We start from the raw sequence: 10,423 nt of genomic DNA, 5'->3' as shown, positions 1-10,423 counted from the left end.
TGGTCAGACAGTGGAGGAGAACTCCAGTTCTTATGACAGAGAGAAGGACTAGGATTCTCATCTGTGGATCATCAGAGTGACCACACTCAACATCCAGCACAGTTGTCACGTTCTGACCTTAGTTATTTTGTTTTTCCCACCTGTGTGGTGTGGGTGATTGTTTTCTGTTTTGTGTATTCACCGAACAGGACTGTTTCGTTCATTCTCGTTTTCTTGTTTTTGTGTTCATGATCATAAATTATCAATATGGACACTTACCACGCTGGGCATTGGTCCTCCTCTTCTTCCACCATAGACGAGCATTACAAAAGTAGTAAGTTCCAGCATCGGAGAGGGTGAGGTTCCTCTTGTGGAGGTTGTAGACACAGCTCTGTGTAAGGAGACTCAGCATCAGGGCTGTTCTCACACTGATCACTCCTGTCTACATGGGTGTATTTGTATTTGTCATTGATCCCTGTTAGCTGCTGCAAAGGCAGTAAAGGATTAGTCCTTCCAACAGGACAACGACTCTAAGCACACAGCCAAGACAACGCAGGAGTGGCTTTGGGACAAGTCTCTGAATATCCAAACAATTTTTAGAAACATCTCAAGGATGATCAATGGAAACAGGATTCACCTGAGCTCAATAGCAAATGGTCTGAATACTTGTGTAAATAAGATATTTCTGTTGTTTACATTTGAAAACATTTTCAAAAACCTGTTTTTGCTTTGTCTTTAGGGGGTATTGTGTGAAAGGTTGATGAGGGATTTTTTTTTCATAAGGCTGTAACGTAACAAAATGCACTATACAAATACAGGTGTGCCAAGCTTGTAGTGTTTTGGCATATAGATTTGATATTTCAGTCATTTATTTCTAATACATTTGCAAGCATTTATAAAAATATGTTTTTGCTTTGTCATTATAGGGTATTGTGTGCAGATCAGGGTACTGAAAAAATGTTTGTTTCCAAAAGTGTTTTTTTAGCTGTCCCAATAGGATAGCCCTTTTTGGTTACAGCTAAAACCCTTTTTAAAGAGGGTTCAACATAGAGCCCAAAGGGGATCTACCTGGAACCAAAAAGGGTTCTCCAAAGGCTTCTCCTATGGGGACAGCCGAATAACCCTATCAGGTTCTAGATAGGACTTTTTAAAAGAGTGTACTTAGCACATTTAACTGAGGGGGAGAGGTCCGGAGTTATCGTCCAGATGAAGAGAGGTGTGAAAAGAGCGTGTGGTTTTGATGCACTGAGAGGTGAATGCCAGTCTTCCTGTAGTGCAGGTTGCTTGTCTGAGAGAGAGAGAGAGAGAGAGAGAGAGAGAGAGAGAGAGAGAGAGAGAGAGAGAGAGAGAGAGAGAGAGAGAGAGAGAGAGAGAGAGAGAGAGAGAGAGAGAGAGAGAGAGAGAGAGAGAGAGAGAGAGAGAGAGAGAGAGAGAGAGAGAGAGAGAGAGAGAGATCGGTAATACAGACATTGTCATCCTGCAAGAAACCTGGTATAGAGGAGATGGACCCACTGGTTGCCCTCTAGGTTACAGAGAGCTGGTAGTCCCATCCACCAAACTACCAGGTGTGAAACAGGGAAGGGACTCAGGGGGTATGCTAATTTGGTATAGAGCAGACCTAACTCACTCCATTAAATTAATCAAAACAGGAACATTCTACATTTGGCTAGAAATTCAAAAAGAAATTATCCTAACAGAGAAAAATGTCCTCCTGTGTGCTACCTATATCCCCCCACTAGAATCCCCATATTTTAATGAAGACAGCTTCTCCATCCTGGAGGGGGAAATCAATCATTTCCAGGCCCAGGGACATGTACTAGTCTGTGGTGACCTAAATGCCAGAACCGGACAAGAACCTGACACCCTCAGCACACAGGGGGACAAACACCTGCCTGGAGGTGACAGCATTCCCTCCCCCATATGCCCCCCTAGGCACAACTATGACAACATAACCAACAAAAACGGGTCACAACTCCTGCAGCTCTGTCGCACGCTGGGTATGTACATAGTCAACGGTAGGCTTCGAGGGGACTCCTATGGTAGGTACACCTATAGCTCATCTCTTGGCAGTAGTACTGTAGACTACTTTATCACTGACCTCAACCCAGAGTCTCTCAGAGCGTTCACAGTCAGCCCACTGACACCCCTATCAGACCACAGCAAAATCACAGTCTACTTAAACAGAGCAATACTCAATCATGAGGCATCAAAGCCAAAGGAACTGAGTAACATTAAGAAATGCTATAGATGGAAGGAATGCAGTTTGGAAACCTACCAAAAAACAATTAGGCAACAACAAATTCAATCCCTCTTAGACAATTTCCTGGGTAAAACGTTCCACTGTAATAGTGAAGGTGTAAACTTGGCAGTAGAAAATCTTAACAGTATATTTGACCTCTCAGCTTCCCTATCAAATCTAAAAATCTCAAATAGAAAACCGAAGAAAATTAACAATAATGACAAATGGTTTGATGAAGAATGCAAAAATCTAAGAAAGAAATTGAGAAACCTGTCCAACCAAAAACATAGAGACCCGGAAAACCTGAGTCTACGCCTTCACTATGGTGAATCACTAAAACAATACAGAAATACACTACGGAAAAAGAAGGAACAGCATGTCAGAAATCAGCTCAATGCAATTGAAGAATCCATAGACTCTAACCACTTCTGGGAAAATTGGAAAACACTAAACAAACAACAACACGAAGAATTATCTATCCAAAATGGAGATGTATGGGTAAACCACTTCTCCAATCTTTTTGGCTCTATAACAAAGAATAAAGAGCAAAAACATATACATGATCAAACACAGATCTTAGAATCAACTATTAAAGACTACCAGAACCCACTGGATTCTCCAATTACATTGAAAGAGTTACAGGACAAAATAAAAACCCTCCAACCCAAAAAGGCCTGTGGTGTTGATGGTATCCTCAATGAAATGATCAAATATACAGACAACAAATTCCAATTGGCTATACTAAAACTCTTTAACATCATACTTAGCTCTGGCATCTTCCCCAATATTTGGAACCAAGGACTGATCACCCCAATCCACAAAAGTGGAGACAAATTTGACCCCAATAACTACCGTGGAATATGTGTCAACAGTAACCTTGGGAAAATCCTCTGCATTATTATTAACAGCAGACTCGTACATTTCCTCAATGTAAACAATGTACTGAGCAAATGTCAAATTGGCTTTTTACCAAATTACCGTACAACAGACCATGTATTCACCCTGCACACCCTAATTGACAATCAAACAAACCAAAACAAAGGCAAAGTCTTCTCATGCTTTGTTGATTTCAAAAAAGCCTTCGACTCAATCTGGCATGAGGGTCTGCTATACAAACTGATGGAAAGTGGTGTTGGGGGTAAAACATACGACATTATAAAATCCATGTACACAAACAACAAGTGTGCGGTTAAAATTGGCAAAAAACACACACATTTCTTCACACAGGGTCGTGGGGTTAGACAGGGATGCAGCTTAAGCCCCACCCTCTTCAACATATATATCAACGAATTGGCGAGGGCACTAGAAAAGTCTGCAGCACCCGGCCTCCCCCTGCTAGAATCCGAAGTCAAATGTCTGCTGTTTGCTGATGATCTGGTGCTTCTGTCACCAACCAAGGAGGGCCTACAGCAGCACCTAGATCTTATGCACAGATTCTGTCAGACCTGGGCCCTGACAGTAAATCTCAGTAAGACCAAAATAATGGTGTTCCAAAAAAGGTCCAGTCACCAGGACCACAAATACAAATTCCATCTAGACACTGTTGCCCTAGAGCACACAAAAAACTATACATACCTTGGCCTAAACATCAGCACCACAGGTAACTTCCACAAAGCTGTGAACGATCTGAGAGACAAGGCAAGAAGGGCATTCTATGCCATCAAAAGAAACATAAATTTCAACATACCAATTAGGATCTGGCTAAAAATACTTGAATCAGTCATAGAGCCCATTGCCCTTTATGGTTGTGAGGTCTGGGGTCCGCTCACCAACCAAGACTTCACAAAATGGGACAAACACCAAATTGAGACTCTGCACGCAGAATTCTGCAAAAATATCCTCCGTGTACAACGTAGAACACCAAATAATGCATGCAGAGCAGAATTAGGCCGATACCCACTAATTATCAAAATCCAGAAAAGAGCTGTTAAATTCTACAACCACCTAAAAGGAAGCGATTCACAAACCTTCCATAACAAAGCCATCACCTACAGAGAGATGAACCTGGAGAAGAGTCCCCTAAGCAAGCTGGTCCTGGGGCTCTGTTCACAAACACAAACACACACTACAGAGCCCCAGGACAGCAGCACAATTAGACCCAACCAAATCATGAGAAAACAAAAAGATAACTACTTAACACATTGGAAAGAATTAACAAAAAAACAGAGCAAACTAGAATGCTATTTGGCCCTACACAGAGAGTACACAGCGGCAGAATACCTGACCACTGTGACTGACCCAAAACTAAGGAAAGCCTTGACTATGTACAGACTCAGTGAGCATAGCCTTGCTATTGAGAAAGGCCGCCGTAGGCAGACTTGGCTCTCAAGAGAAGACAGGCTATGTGCTCACTGCCCACAAAATGAGGTGGAAACTGAGCTGCACTTCCTAACCTCCTGCCCAATGTATGACCATATTAGAGAGACATATTTCCCTCAGATTACACAGATCCACAAAGAATTTGAAAACAAATCCAATTTTGAAAAACTCCCATATCTACTGGGTGAAATTCCACAGTGTGCCATCACAGCAGCAAGATTTGTGACCTGTTGCCACGAGAAAAGGGCAACCAGTGAAGAACAAACACCATTGTAAATACAACCCATATTTATGCTTATTTATTTTATCTTGTGTCCTTTAGCCATTTGTACATTGTTAGAACACTGTATATATATATAATATGACATTTGTAATGTCTTTACTGTTTTGAAACTTCTGTATGTGTAATGTTTACTGTTCATTTTTGTTGTTTTTCACTTTATATATTCACTTTGTATGTTGTCTACCTCACTTGCTTTGGCAATGTTAACACATGTTTCCCATGCCAATAAAGCCATTGAGAGAGAGAGAGAGAGAGAGAGAGAGAGAGAGAGAGAGAGAGAGAGAGAGAGAGAGAGAGAGAGAGAGAGAGAGAGAGAGAGAGAGAGAGAGAGAGAGAGAGAGAGAGAGAGAGAGAGAGAGAGAGAGAGAGAGAGAGAGAGAGAGAGAGAGAGAGAGAGAGAGAGAGAGAGAGAGAGAGAGAGAGAGAGAGAGAGAGAGAGAGAGAGAGAGAGAGAGAGAGAGAGAGAGATAAGGCTCATAACAGTTGATCACTGTCTGACCCCCTTAAATCATCCCCTCATTTACAGTCACTTAAATACTTTGCCCATTAAAAAAGAGATTCAACAGCGAGAGTGAGAGGAAATACTAAGGGACGAATAACATCATGACAAATGCAATTTAAGTTGAACTCTTTATTTATCTTCAGAAGTGACAAATACTGCTGGGTACTTTGGATCTCAGGGTCACCCTATTAAAAAAAAAATACCAATTCATTAACACACACAACAGAGATCTAAGTTAAGAGAGGTCAAAAGAGGCAACTATTCCCCTGTGACCATTAAACAGTTGTGTTTTGACTTCTAACTACTCTCTAACCACACCCTGAACCACTGAGCTGTGTGACCTAAAAGGCTACATTGGCCCTGAGGTACAACTCACAAACACTCCAGTTATTTTCTGATTTACGTTTCAAAACATTTAATTTACCTACACATACAATATAGCAAGATTTAAACTTGTATTCAAAGATATAGCAAATCAATGTATTCAAAGATATGGCCAACCAATTTCCCTCCCGTTCCATCCTCCTGTACTATGGAGCTCTAACTTAATTGGAGAGGGCTACAGTAGCCCTGAGGGACAACTAACAAACATACACTGCAGAGATTGATTGATTTACATTTAAATCAATTTCCGTCCATTTAATATAACTACACAGATTCAATGTAGCAAGATTTAAACTTGTATTCAAAGATATGGCCAACCAAACTTCTATTCTCCTCCACTTTGTCATCTTGTAGCAGCATACACTACATGGGTGTCCAGCTCCTTCTCTCTTCTCCTCTCCATCTTCCGCTTATTGGAGGTGAAATTCAGGGCAGCATAAAATCAATGAATCTGGATATTGGTTCTGTATAACATCATGAAAGTGGCTGAAGTTGTAATTTTCTGTTTCTGAATTGCTTACAAAATGTCACTGAAAATAGAGTATTTAACAATATAGTATTTACCTGATCATTTTGTGGTTGTCTTTGAGAATCAGGCCCTGAATATGATATAAAAGAGAGATGAGAGAACGTATTAATGGATCATTCCATTCTAGTGAGCACACTGTCTCTTCTGATTGTCAGTGTGCAGTATATAATGGGAAAACGTTCACATTTGAAGTGTAGTTCACATGTCGCATATTATCATGAAATCGGCTTCTACCTGTGTTGTGTCTGTTTGTGTCTCGTCTGATCTTGAGGACCAGGATGAGGATGATTATCAGTAGAGCAGCAGTCACAACACCCAGGATCACAACCAGGGTAAGGAGGTACATGGTTCCATCATCATCCTGTCCTACCAGACCAATAGTTAAACTAGACCCCATTAATCTAACAATTACTAGCTCAGATCCAAGATATGGCTTAAAATTGATGTTTTAAATGCAATAACAGACTAAGCATACCTTCAGGACATTGCTCTGGCTCTTTGTCAGAATCCTTGTAACCTTTTGGATGAATAGGAGAGTCTAATAGAGTTTAATATTCCAGCTACATAAAAGTTGATTGAACGCTAACTTGTTTCCAACTCTTTTATGTGCATCCCTATAGCACAACATTTCATAGCATCCAGTAGTCACAGCTGAGAAATAATTGAAAAGATTACCTTGAACCATCAGGACAGTCATGTTGGTGAAGATGAAGTACTGATTGTACATTCCACAGCAGTACAGACCAGAATCAGCTACATCCACCTCTGTGATTTTGAGGTCGATTGTTCTATTGCTGATGAACATTTCCATATGGCTGGGCTGAAAACCATTGTGATGCTTGACATATGGCTGAGAGCTGTACATCGACGCGATGCACAGAGGCTCTGAGACGTAGACTTGTTTGAACCAGGCAACGTGTCCTGGACCTTTAAGGACATTAGTGCACTGTAGGGTGACATTATCCCCAGGATGGACCACCACTGAGAGTGGCGGAGAGACCAAGATGACAGGGGTCAAACCTGAAGGAGAGAAAACAGATTTAGAAACATAACTTTCCGTGTAATTCTTATGGAATGTATATCTGGTGTGGTTTAATAAAAAGCTAGTGTTCACACACAACAATGTTTTTGCACACATATACTACATACACACCTAGACACAGTCACACATGTTTGAATGACCAAATCTATTAAAATCTGAACTGAAGATAGAGAAACTTACAGAAGCCGTAGAGGACCAGAGCTGGTACATATATACGCGCCATTCTGTGTGTAGGTCTGCATTGAGATACCTTTAAGGAAGGACTGAATCTTCAAATAAGAGAGATGAATGTCATTTCTGATAATGGGCAGGACATAGTGTGACAACCATATAGCTGCATACACCACAGATTATTAACAAGTCACTGGTTTTCCACTTTTGCATTTGGTTTGAGAGAGAGAACGATAAGATATTTTAATTGCAGACTGACTTATATCATTATCATAGGGGTTCCCAAAATGTTTCATTGTAAATACTCAAAATGTATCAAATGTATTTCAGTAGACCAGTTAGTTAAACATATTTTGTTCATTTTAAAGTAATAAGAGTCTGTATTAGAGTATATATTCCAAGTATGCTGGATCTAATAATTGTATTGGTCAGGACACCCCCTGGAGTGGGTAAGTATTGGCTGGAATTGGTGGTGGTTAACCAATAGGGGGCACTCTTCTGGCTGCACCATGTAGATCACTTAACTTAGGAACTCTTACTGTTGGCAGGAGCCGAGGGCGGACCGGCCATCTGGCTTCTTCCTTTGTTACTCAGTCTTCCCGCTCTTTCACTCAAACCCAGCCCCTTTTCTTTTGTGTAACAAGCTGTCATATCAGTTCCGCCTGCTAGAGACGTTTTCCTTTATGACGTAATTTGTAATCAAGTTATGATTAATTATGTGTATGTGTAATTCTGTGTGAATAGTTAGGTAATTAGTAAATAAATCATTCAACCCAATTTTGTATTGCTGATTCAACTTGTTAGCCAGGGTTCAATTTACAACTTTCAGATGAGACTGAATTAAGGTGGCGATTAATATTGACTGCTTTTGATGTAAAATATTACTAGGTCTTTAAGAGTTTATTCAGAACATAACAGCTCTATAAATATTATTTTGTGGTGCCCCGACTCTCTAGTTAATTACATTTACATGATTAGCTCAATCAGGTAATATTAATTATGGATAAATTATTTTATAGAATAGCATGTCATATCACTTAATCCGGCATAGCCAAAGACACGACACAGGGGAGTCTGGCGATCCGGCTGAGGCATGAGAGCCTGACGAGCCGGCTGAGGCAGGGAAGCCTGGCAATCTGGTTGAGGCATGAGAGCCTGTAGAAGTTCCCGATCCGACGTCATTACTCTGACACAAAACAATAAAAAAACACTTCCCTGATTACCTTCACTATATTTGTCACTCCCTTTGGTTCCTTCCCCAGGCGTCATTGTTTCTGTTTCTGTGTCATGTCTGTGTGCAGTTCGTGTTTACTTGTTTTGTATTATGTTACGTTTATTTATTAAAACACTCACTCCCTGAACTTGCTTCCCGACTCTCAGCGCACATCGTTACAACCACTTTAATAGCTTTTTTGTTGACAAGATTTACAAACTTAGGAAAGACATGCAAACAACAAATGCTGAGCCTTCATATTCATGCATAATGGACCAAATAATGAAAGACAAGCACGGTAGTTAGTGTAATTATTGATATTTATAAATAAGGCTAAACCACCTAGTACCAACAACAAGGATGGTAAATTGCTGAGGTTGGCAGCGGAATACTTTATGAATTCTATTTTCTTCATCTTCAATTTAAGCCTAGCAGACGGTGTGTTCCTTTAGGCCTGGAGGGAGGCAAAGGTCATTCCACTGCCCAAGAATAGAAAAACACCATTTACTGGTTCAAACAGCCAACCAATCAGCATGTTAATGGTGTTGATGCAAACTTTTAAAAATCCTGTTTGACCAAATATAATTGTATTTAACAGAAAACAGAAAAACAACAGACTATCAGCATGCTTACTGGGAAGGGCACTCAACATGTTTGGCACTGACACAAATGACTAATGATTGGCTGAAAGAAATGAATAATACGATTGTGGGAGCTGTTTTGTAAAACTTAGGTGCAACTTTTGATATCATTGACTACTTTCAACCTATTGCTGAAAAAACGTAGGTTTTTACAGGCTCTGCCTTGTCATGCATTGACCATTATCTCTCTAATGCAAATTTGGTATGGTGTAACACAGGGCACCACGGCCATTATTGTTTTCTGTTTTTAATAATGACCTTCCAATGACCTTAAATATAGCCTGCTTGTCTATGTATGCTGACAACTCAACCTTATACACCAGACCTGGGCAAAGGCTGGCCCGGGGGCATATGTGGCCCGCGACCTGATTCAATATGCCCCGTGGAATCATGCTCAGATCACATTAAGAATTTGCGATAGTAAAGTTTTGAAAAACGTATTAGTTATTCAAATTAAAAGCCCAATCAATACTCACCTTTGTTTAATGATTTAACTCCCACCGCTTGTGGGACATTTATTTTGAAGACACGTATAAATAACAACTGCACAAGGACAGACAGTGACTGACAGGCTGACACACACATCACAGTTACAAATAGTAGCTAGCTAGAAATTGCGCAAAATAGAGTTTTTCATAGATTTCAAAGAAAACGAAAGTAGACAATGAATTTAGGGTGTTCCAGCAAGAGTGGACATCGAAATATTTCTTTATTGAGTTATCAGGGAAAGCTGTGTGCTCATTGTGCAAAGAGAGCATCACTGTCTTGAAAGACTACAACTTATCCCGACACTTCCAGACAAAGCATGCAGAGAAATATAGGAATATGTCTTCTGAGCAGGAGGCAAGTGCATTGAAAGATTTGCTTTCTCAGTTACAAAATCAGAACGGACTTTTCACAAAAGTGCATTCAGCAAACAACGGAATTGCGAGAGCTAGCTATGTACTGTCCCACAAAATTGCTAAACATAGCAAGCAATTCGCCGAGGGAGAATTCATTAAAGAATGTTTAATTGACTCTGCAGCAATACTTTGCCCGACAAGAAAGAGCTGTTTGAAAATGTATCCCTGTCAAGATGAACAGTGACACATCATGTTGAGAACATCGCAGAGAATATGCAA

This window comes from Oncorhynchus kisutch, linkage group LG9, assembly GCF_002021735.2.
Source record: "Oncorhynchus kisutch isolate 150728-3 linkage group LG9, Okis_V2, whole genome shotgun sequence".
NCBI lineage: Eukaryota > Metazoa > Chordata > Actinopteri > Salmoniformes > Salmonidae > Oncorhynchus > Oncorhynchus kisutch.
The sequence above is the reverse complement of the archived record's forward strand: the minus strand, read 5'-3'. Positions refer to the sequence as shown.